The sequence below is a fragment of the Crocodylus porosus genome, unplaced genomic scaffold, assembly GCF_001723895.1.
Source record: "Crocodylus porosus isolate Cpor-Errol unplaced genomic scaffold, CroPor_comp1, whole genome shotgun sequence".
In the NCBI taxonomy this organism is placed as follows: Eukaryota; Metazoa; Chordata; order Crocodylia; family Crocodylidae; genus Crocodylus; species Crocodylus porosus.
The window spans coordinates 24352515-24362797 of NW_017728931.1; the positions used below are offsets into that span (position 1 = coordinate 24352515).

General features: G+C 45.5%; 1 long non-coding RNA gene across 1 annotated transcript in view; it reads right to left on the reverse strand.

Moving 5' to 3' along the window:
* Positions 1-650: 650 nt before the first annotated feature.
* The window catches only part of LOC109316382, a 37604-nt gene continuing 27971 nt past the window's right edge, over positions 651-10283 (reverse strand). Inside the window, exons 2-3 of the long non-coding RNA XR_002102828.1 lie at positions 6380-6442; positions 651-1093 (exon numbers count right to left, since the gene is read on the reverse strand). This is a non-coding gene — a long non-coding RNA (uncharacterized LOC109316382). The remainder of the gene's footprint in view (positions 1094-6379; positions 6443-10283) is intronic.

Here is a 10283-nt window from a genome sequence, read left to right on the forward strand (position 1 = left end):
TGACCCCAGCTGACTTCCTGCCCTTTGGGCAGGGGGCTGGACTCGATGATCTCCCGAGGTCCCTTCCAGCCCTGATGTCTATGAAATCTATGAAACTATAGCTGCTAAATAACTGCTTTCTCATAAGAGTAGTGGGTGGTGGGTGTTTGTTGCCGCCCCATTGATAGGCAATTGCTGTCAGTGTTGTTGGTGGTGTGGTTGTCTGGCTTTTTTTGTTTGTTTGTTTTTTCTGGACTGGACTACATTTCCCAGCATGCCCAAGTTCATTGGTCTTTGTACAGTTTGCAATGGGGGCTCCCATTGGAACCCTCCAGTTTCCTGCCCAGGTATACCATCAGTCTGTTTGTGTAGTGCCACATATGGCTTTTGGAGGTGTGTTGTGAATTGTTTTATAAATTTTTTTTGGAATATTTTTCAAAATGTGGCTTGCTGTTTGGCTTGTATCCCCCTCCCTGTGGGGCTCTTTCACATGTGGGTGATGGTGCATAATGCCCCCCTCTCCCAAAACACTCACAGTCTGAAAGCAGCAAACCCCTAGCCCAGTCCAGATTGCCTCCCCCTTCCCCTGACCATCCTCCCTTCTGCCCCTCATCTGCAATACTGCATGCCCCTATAGACAGACACAGATTTAAAGTGTAAAAAAAAATGTATTTTTATTTTATAACAAAGCACTCCTAGGGGTTGTTGTCAGCAATATATCCTGCCAGATAATCACACACAAGGGCCACCCAGCCAGCCTCTCCTTGAGGATATCTCCTCGGTCCCTGTGCTGCTGCCCCACAACTCTATTGTCTGGTCACTGCCTGTTGCACTTCTTCCCACAAGTCCTTGAAAACCTCTCCGTGGCTCTCAGATATTGTGCAACAAGCAGGCTACCAGAATAAAGGTCAGTAGATTTTATTGATCCATCTTGAGCTGGCACGTAAGCGCCCTCCATTGTCCTTTCAGTTGGCTAAATGCACATTCCACAGCCATCCTGTAACTGCTGAGGCAGTAGTTGAAAGCCAGCTTCTGTGGGTCAGTAACACTCCCTCCATAAGGCTTCATAAGCTAGGGCTTTACAGGGTAGGTTCAGACTCTTTGCTTCTCTTCACTTTGTGAGCAAAAATAACTATAACTATATACAATATTAAAACGTGGGGAAAGAAAAGTTTTTTTTCAGTTTGGTATCCACTGTTTACTATCCACCCTTCACTGGCCTGTGGGCTTGTCCCTGGTGAGTTCTGCCCACAAAATTTTCTGTGAGGAGGGAGGAAAAAGGAAGAAGAGAAAGAGGAGGGGGGGCTTGGCGCACAGTTAAAAAATATGGACTTTTGCAACCCGCCCCCACACACACACCTACATGAACGCACATGCATGCACACAAGCTCAGTGGGACATATTACCTAAATAACACCCAGGATGCTGCGTACTCTGGGTGTCAGATCTGGTAGGCAATGTCATGCTGCCCTTTGACTCATGGCTCTGGAGTGGGATGTGAAGATGAAGTTTAGGTTGCAGTATTGAAGGAAGTCATGTAACCACTCACTCCCTCCCCTCCAAAGTTTCAGACTACTTGCAGAAAACTTACCATTACTGCTGCCGCTGCCACTGCCACCGGGAGCCATGGGCACTGCACTGGCAGAAAACAGGGGGTGCAGGCCTCGCAGCAGGTAGAGAGTACTGAGGGAGCTGGAGGACAGGAGGGTACACGGGTGGGGGGAGGACACAGACAAGAGGTGGCAGGGGGGTGCTGGCAATTAAGAGGGGATAGAAAATGATACTATAGCTCTCCCCCATTCTTTCAATAATAAAAATAAGAATAAAATAAGAATAATTGGTTGGACTGGTCAACCAAACAAACATGTCCTGACCTGATTGCAGAGGAAGGAGGGGTGAGGAGTGAAGGAGGGTAAAAAAGAACACACAGCTCCACCTACTGGCTGGAGGCTGGAATGCAGCGGCCCCACGTGGCAAAGGGGATTGATTAATTACAAGTCTTTGGAGTCTCTGGCTGTTTGCATGAACAAAATCCACAGTTGGAGCAGCGTAACAGGAAAGCGACGCAATTTAAAACATCTCTGAGTAGCATTAATTTAAGATGCTAAATGGACTTTACAGTGGTGGGAAATTCTGGGTTGTACAAACACAAACGCAGTTGCATTGACATAAATGGGAAATTTAGTTTTGTCTACACATGCCCACTGAGAACAGTCTACTCCATCCTCTTTCAAACCTACCTTCAGGTAGTTGAAAGCTGCTATTAAATCCCCTCTCAGTCTTCTTTTCTCCAAACTAAATAAGTCCAGTTCCCTTAGCCTCTCCTCGTAAGTCATATGCCTCAGCCCCAAACCATTTTTGTTGCCCTCCACTGGACTCTCCAATTTGTCCACATCCTTTCTGTAGTGGGGGGCCCAAAACTAAACAGGGCACTCCACATGTGGCCTCACCAATGCTGAATAGAGGGGAATAATCACAGATGATCTGCTGGCAACACACCTACCAATGCAGCCTAGTATGCTGTTAGCCTTCTTGGCAACAAGGGCACACTGTTGGCTCATATTCAAGTTATTGTCCACTGTAAGCTCTGGGTCCTTTTCTGCAGAGCTGCTGGGCAGCCAGTCAGCACCCAGCCTGTACTGGTGCATGGGATTGCTCCGTCCTAAGTGCAAGACTTTGCACTTGTCCTTGTTGAACCTCCTGAGATTTCTTTTGGCCCAATCCTCCAATTTGTCTATGTTGCACTGAATCCTAGCCCTACCCTGCCAGCATATTTACTGCTCCCCCCAGATTGGTGTCATCTTCAGACTTGCTGAGGGTGAACTCTATGCCATCTTCCAGGTCATTGATTAAGACATTGACCAAAACTAGCCCCAGAACTGACCCCTGGGGCACTCCCTTGATACCGACTGCCATTAGACATTGAGCCTGATGCTCCAGCCAGTTGTCTGTTCATCTTATAGTTCCTTCATCCAGCCCATACTTCTTTAGCTTGCTTGTGAGAATGTTGTGGGAGACTGTATCAAAAGCCTTGCTAAAATCAACATATACCACATCCATTGGTCTCCCCGTGTCCACAGAGCCAGTCATCTAATTGTAGAAGGCAATCAGGTTTGTCAGGCATGACTTGCCCTTGCTGACTGTTCCTAATAACTTTCTTCTCCTCTGAGTGCTTAGAAATGGATTCTTTGAGGATCTGCTCCATGATTTTTCCAGGGACTGAGATGAGACTGACTGGTCTGTAGTTCCCTGGATCCTCCTTTTTCTCATATGGGCACTATGTTTGCCCTTTTCCAGTCATCCGGGACCTCTCCTGATTGCCATGAATTTTCAAAGATTATGGACAGTGATTCTGCAATCTCATCAGCCAACTCCCTCAGCACCCTTGGGTGCATCCCATCTGGCCCCATGACTGGCATTTCTAAATAGTCCCTAACCTGTTCTTTCACCACTGTTGGCTGCTCACCTCCTCCCCCAAACTGTGCTCCTGGTGCCGTAGTTTGGGAGCCTATCTTGCCTGTGAAGACTCAGGCAAAAATGGCATTGAGCACTTCATCCTTTTTCTGCATCCTCTGTCACAACATTGCCTCCCCCATTCAGTAAGTGACCCACACTTTCCCTGATCCTCTTCTTGCTACCAACATACTTGTAGTTACCCTTCATATCCCTTGCTAGCTACAACTCCAATCATGCTTTTGTCTTCCTGACTTCATTCTTGCATGCCTGAGCAATGTCTTATACTCCTTCCTAGTTGTTTGTCCAAGTTTCCACTTCTTATAAGCTTCCTTTTTGTGATTTAGTTTACTGAAGAGGTCCCTGCTAAGCTAAGCTTATCTTCTGCCATACTTACTAGTCTTCCTGCATATCGGAAAGGTTTGTTCCTGGACTTTAAAGAAGTACAGCCAGCTCTCCTGGACTCCTCTCCTCCTCAGACTGGCTTCCCAAGGGATTCAGGAACATGAATTCCCCGAGCAAGTCAAAGTCTGTTTTTCTGAAGTCCGAAGTCTATACTCTGCTGCTCTCCTTCCTTCCTTTCCTCAGGATCCTGAACTCAATCATCTTGTGGTCACTGCTGCCCAAGTTGTCATCCACTACTACATTCCCCATCAATTCTTCCCTGTTTGTGATGTGACCAGCTGGTCAAGAACACGGCCCCTAGTTGGCCTTTCCAGTACTTGCACCAGAAAGCTGTTCCCAGTACTTTCCAAAAACTTCCTGTGCACCTGTGAATCACCTGTGCACTGCTGCATTGCCCTCCCAGTAGATGTCAGTGTGATTGAAGTTCCCCATGAGGAGAGGTTCCAGACAAACCACAGTCCAACCCCAACTCCTCAATGGTAGATTAGATGGAAGAAGGCTGCAGCAAGATGGAGATCTCCTGTCATCAAGGGTTCTCCCTTGCCACTGGGCTCAGATCTCCACCTTGTCAAGATGGTGGTTGCTGTTTCCATGCACCAGCTTCTTCGCATAAAACAATCACATGCAGACTTCTACCACAGTAAACAACACACTGTCCTGTACCATCCTCCAAGAGCCCTGTGGCTATGAAACAGTCGTGATGGAGAAAGGATTAGTGAATGGTGGTGAGTGGTGGTGTTTTCAATGCTGTGAAAAATACAGAAAGGCCTTGTCTCCACTGGAAAGGGTCTATCAGTACAGATGTGCTATAGCTTTCCTAAAAAACCTCCTAGGGGAGATGCAGCTTATTCTGGCATCTATATCATTTGCCAGTATAACATCAGTTCCAGAACAATATGAGCTAGATCAGCAAAAGAGTCCTTTGCTGACTTTAGTAATAAGTTAGACAAGGATTTTTTGGGGATGGTTTGGATAAGGATGATCCTGCCTGAGCCAGGGTGTTGGACTAGCTGACCTCTGGAGGTCCCTTTCAGCTGTACTTTTTTGTGATACTATAAGTGCATGTATATTAAGGCTTTTTCTGGAATAGCTATGCTGAAAAAAATGTATTTGTTTCTGTCCTTCCCCAGACTCTCCTAACAGAGGTATGCTGGCAACAATTTAAGTGTAGGCCATGCCAAAGATATAATCCTTTCATGATGAGCGCATTGTAAGGCAGGGTTTGGCAACTTACAAGCCACAGGTTGTATCTGGACCATTAATCCATTGGATCTGGCCTGCAGATGTGAGATTTCAGTGGCATTTAGTGGACGTGGTCTTTAGCTGTGGACACTTTTCCCCATGCTGCTGTGGGGAGACTTGCTGACTCTGGATGGATCCTACTGCCTGCCCCACCTCTTATCCAAAGCGAATCATTCTGACCTGCTTTCTCTGCATGTGCAATTGCTCATTTTACAAGAAGATTAAAATGGCAACCATGGTGGGGGGCGAGGGCTTGTTTGTTTTGGTTTGGGCTTTTGGGAGGGGAGTCCAGTTTGGAAACTGGGCCATGAGGTAAATTTTGCTTTTTTTCTCTGGCACTGTAATTGGAGCAGTTCTGTGGGACATCAGTGGGAACAAAATTTTAGGAGGCTGTGAAAGGAACACTTACTTCCTGTATAGGTTAAAGCCTATGTCAGTGAAGGTTTCCCATGCAGTCAGTTATGAGAATTGGTTGGGTCTTATGACCAGAGGATCTAAGAGGATATATAATAATTCTTTCTTTATCCCATAAAAGGGTCCAGAGAAGCTATGGAAACTACTTGAACATGTAGCAATAGAGTAGCTTCCACAGATCAGCTCCACAACCTTGACCCTGAAGCATGCTCCTTTCCACTCTGCCTCTGAAGATTGCCCAGAAACCAGCTGAGTTACTTGATAAATCTATTTCCTGTTTAAGATCAGCTCAAAGTTCATTTCCAGGTCTAAACTTTCCCAGACCTCTGAAAAGTGAAGACCCAGGTGTTTTGTTCACCCCATTATAGACAGAGGCAATGGAATAAAAAGAGGGAACGGGACTGAAAGTAAGAAGGAGGGCTGAAAGGTGCTGAATGAGACATAGTTTGACTTAATTTATTTGGATTCTTTTTCATTGTGAGGCACCATGGCTGAGGAGAAATTGCTGCTTGGCATACAAGATGGCAATACTAAAGGAGGATAGCTCAGGAAGTTCATGTGCTCTTTGGATAGCCTCCAGAGATGTCTAGCAACATGGGAACAGAAGCTGAGGCAGCGGGGTGTTGGGTGACAGCCAGCAACAGCGGGATCAGTGAGACAGATGGTACAGCGAGAAAAGGAGAAAAGGTTTGCAAAATAAAGAGAGAAGAAAATAGAAATATTGGTGAGTAGGAGTTGTTGAGGAAATCATCACCTGGAGATGCACCTGGGTCATCCCTTGGACTGCCAGGGGCAGATACTGCAGTTGATAGCATGTCAGGGGATCAGTGTGCCAACACAGTCCCACTGAAATGGTTGCTTGATATGGATGTAACAGCTTGTTTACTTGCTTGCATGCTGTTTGCCAGTCAAGACCCAGATCTTGCAGTCAATATTCCTTGATATCACTCTGGAAAAATCACATTTAACAATTCCTCAGGCACCACAGGATATGCAGCATATCTTGCAAAGTTGGACACAAGTATATAATTTGCTTCATCAGCGGGGTCACTTAATTAAGTTGTCTTGCAGGGAGCTGATTTAAACTTATATTAATAGTGAATGGAAATGACTCTTGCTTAATCATAAGAGTCTTTAATATAAATTCCATTTAACAGAGGTGTGCTTGATGGGCAGCAAATGGTAAGAGATATTTAACTGTCAAGGTATGAAATTCTTATGTTCTCTCTTTCAATGAAGAAATGGTGAATTTAGCCAACTTAGACTCAGTTTCTCCATCGTAAAACAAGGGTAATAATATTTCCATTATGGACAATTCTTTATGATTCTTAACTGTAGTGTTAGGTAAGCACAGATATTATTCCAGTGGGTATATATTTGTAACTTGGATTCTTCCTTGTGGTATATTATACATAGTTCTTAGAACAACCCTGAGTCATTTGAAGCAAGGTCATCTGAGTAGCCTAACCTCATAATCCAGTTTTCTACCAGGTTAGCAGGGTGGCAGAACAGACTGGCAGGGGTTAAAATGCTTGACAACTTTTGCAGCTGGAGTCCAGTTTCAGGGCTCAGCTGTTAGTTATCTGGAAGATGAGAGGGACTGGGGGAGAGGGGTTGTTAGACTCAAGATGGAAAGGAAGAGACTGCATAGTCTAGCTTCTACTAGAAAATCTGTGCTTTATTTGTGTTCTGAAAAAGCCTCTTCTACTTTGTTCTCTCGTTTGTGCCCTGGAGAAGGAAATCTTATAACAAACCCCAAAAACTAAATCTGGGAAAGGGCAAAGAGATTCTTATTCTGGTGCATAGGGAGCAATATTCCCTGCAGACTGGGAAGCTCACCCTGCAGACAAGGAGTGACTGTAACCCTACAATCCCAACTGTAGCATGCAGTAGAGGATAACACTGAAGAAACAGCAAGCATTACCATCAGAAATTCTGAGCCAAATCCTACACTCTCTACTCAAACTGCTTCCATTATCTCCAGGGGAGCTTTGTCTAGTAAGGACTGTAAGATTTGCTCCATACAGTCTGTATTTTGGATATGTGTAGATGTTAAAGGGAAGCATCATTTTTTTTCTTATGAAGAGTAGTAGCAGTATATATATACAATAAAATAAAAAATCCTAAATAGCTACAGAAATGAAATCCTTGCCCATTCTCCTGTCAAACTTTGTTCCTAAAGATATTCACAGGGCTGACACCCTTCCTTTTAATATGTGCTTGCATTTCTACCCATATATCTCCAGACGGATAATATACACACTGTAACTTTGAGTCAGCCTTTACAGATAGTGACTAAAAATGCGACTTTTGGCACCTGTCTAATGTCTGGTCTGGCTTCAGGTAGAGCTGATGGTGGCACATAAAATAAAGACAAATGTGAAATTCTTCCTGCCCAATAGCTGTTTGCTTTGTCTGTAAGACTATAATAAATAATAAAGCTGTTGTCAAAGATACTAACAGCAGTAAAGTTAAACATAAGGCAATGTTTTTTCTGTTATTTAGCTTAGCCTGTGTTCTTCCCAGACCTAAAGAGAAGCACTTTTTGTGCTCAAAAGCTGGTCCAACATTTTTCCCAAAAATACTGGGAAATAAAAAAGATCACAAAAAGACTCTTGTCCTACTGCAGGAGTGTCTGATTTCAGCAGCCAGGGGCTGCACATCTTCTCCTCCCCCACTGCTCCCATGCACTTGCCTCTGCCTTGTGGACTTCTCCGTCATGTGGCCTCCCCCACCACATGGATGCCCCCTCCTAAATGCCCCCCCAGTTTCCCTCACCACATGGGTTTCCATGCACCCTCCCTGCCACCATATGGCCTCCCCTGTGCTCACCCCCACCACATAATCTTCCCCACACTCCCTTGCTGCATGGGCTTCCTTGTTCCTGTCCTCCCCCAACTGTGTGACTTTCCAGCAACCACCCTATGTGTGCCCCCCTGCCCTATGTGCTTTCTTGTACCACCTCGTCCCCCCCAGCTTTTATGTCTGTCCTCTTGCATGAGGCACCTGTAGCTCCTACTGTCATGCAGGACTGAATATGCTCCAACTTTTCCTAACGGGTGATGCATAGGGGCTGCACGCAGGTGCACCTGCATCCCCTATGGGTGGTCACCACTCACCATCCTGCCGTTGGCACTGCTGATGGCATACGAGGGCAGTCCATGATCACCCCTGGCCACCACTGCCACTGCCGGAGGTGTCTGTGGCTGATCGCCAATCCCTGGATGGCACTCGCCACCCCCTGCCAACCAACAGTGCTGGCGGTGTCTGCAGGAGCTCCCTGCTTACCGTGGCTGGGTTCCTGCCACCACTGCTGCACTCCCGCCGGCACAACAGTGCACCCCCAGCCACTGGGGGCACATGCCATTCATATTTCCTAAGGTCCCTGGAATTGCATTTATCCTCACTGTTTTGTGCAATTTCAGTTAAATAAGGATAATATTACTTAGCTGTCATAGGGAGTTATTGTAAGAATGAATGAATTGACAGTACTGAAGTTCCTCAAAGATGAAAAGTGCCATTGAACTTTTAACTTGAAGAAAAATAAGACATGAGTTAGGATCTCACTTTGTACTTGGACATGGTAAGTCAGCATATTGATAGCCACCCTGAAGCAGGGAAAGTGTGAGGGTTTTAAATCCAGCTATTAAGTACTGTTCTAGATTTACCCTGACAGAGTTATACTTGAAGCCAGTGGCACCAAACTTTTTTGGCGGTGGTGCCACAAATTAACACCCTTCTTGAGTGCCACTCTGATCCCCTTTTCTTGCCCAATCTTGCTTTCTGCTCCCTGCCATGTGTTCCCTGTCAGATCTGCTGTTTTGCTTTCTGCTTACTGTCCTATTTACTATTGTGCTACAGGTCCTGTTACAGAGGCTGTCCTTTCTACTTCTAGTATGTGCACCACAGGTTGTCTACCCCTGCCTTAAGATGACAATTCATCTGTGTGGGGGGGTGGTTTGTGTGGTTTTTTTTTTTTCAAATCTTCTCTTCCACACATAGAAATGTTCTGGAAGTAGTGGCTGAGCCCTGGAGGACAAGTGAGAGAATATAACTTGCCTCATTTTGCAGATCAGTTGAGTAGCAGTCACAAGGTTGCAGAGGGTGTCTGGGTCACACTTTGACCCTCTGGGTAAAACCTACAGAACCCATCAGAACATGGATCAACTGACTGAGCCAGTGCCTGGTAGAGTCTCCTAGGAAATATAAGCTTTACCACTTTAGTGCAAAATTCACTTTCTTCTCTTAACAAAGCTAAATTCTTCCTGTATGCACACAGACAAAGAACTCAAACCCACGCACAAACATGCAAACAAACCTTAAGCTACTGGTCTTATGAAGCTGCCAAGGAAGAAAAGGAGATTGTTTCTGTGATTCTGTTTTTAAATATTTGGGAGGTGTTCAGTTCTACAGCTTTGGGGATTATACAGGTACTTAAGTACAATCTATGAGAGCTCCAACTGTAGCACCAACACCAATTTAAATATCTGAGCTATGAAATCCTCCACTTAAATGGTAACAGAAATTAGGGCTAGCTTCCTGGATTAAGGATAATAAGAAGTCCTTCTTCAAATACATAGTGGGGAAAAAGAAGATTCTGGGTAATGTGGGGCCCCTGCAGGACGTATTGGGGAATTTGATTGTCACACCAGACGACAAAGCTAACATGTTTAACGATTTCTTTGCCTCCGTCTTCCTAAGTAGGGACCAGAACAGTCACCTCCCTGCTGGGCCCCCCTTGGGCCCCGGGGGAGGCACACCTGGGCCACGGGTTAGTAAGGAACTAGTTA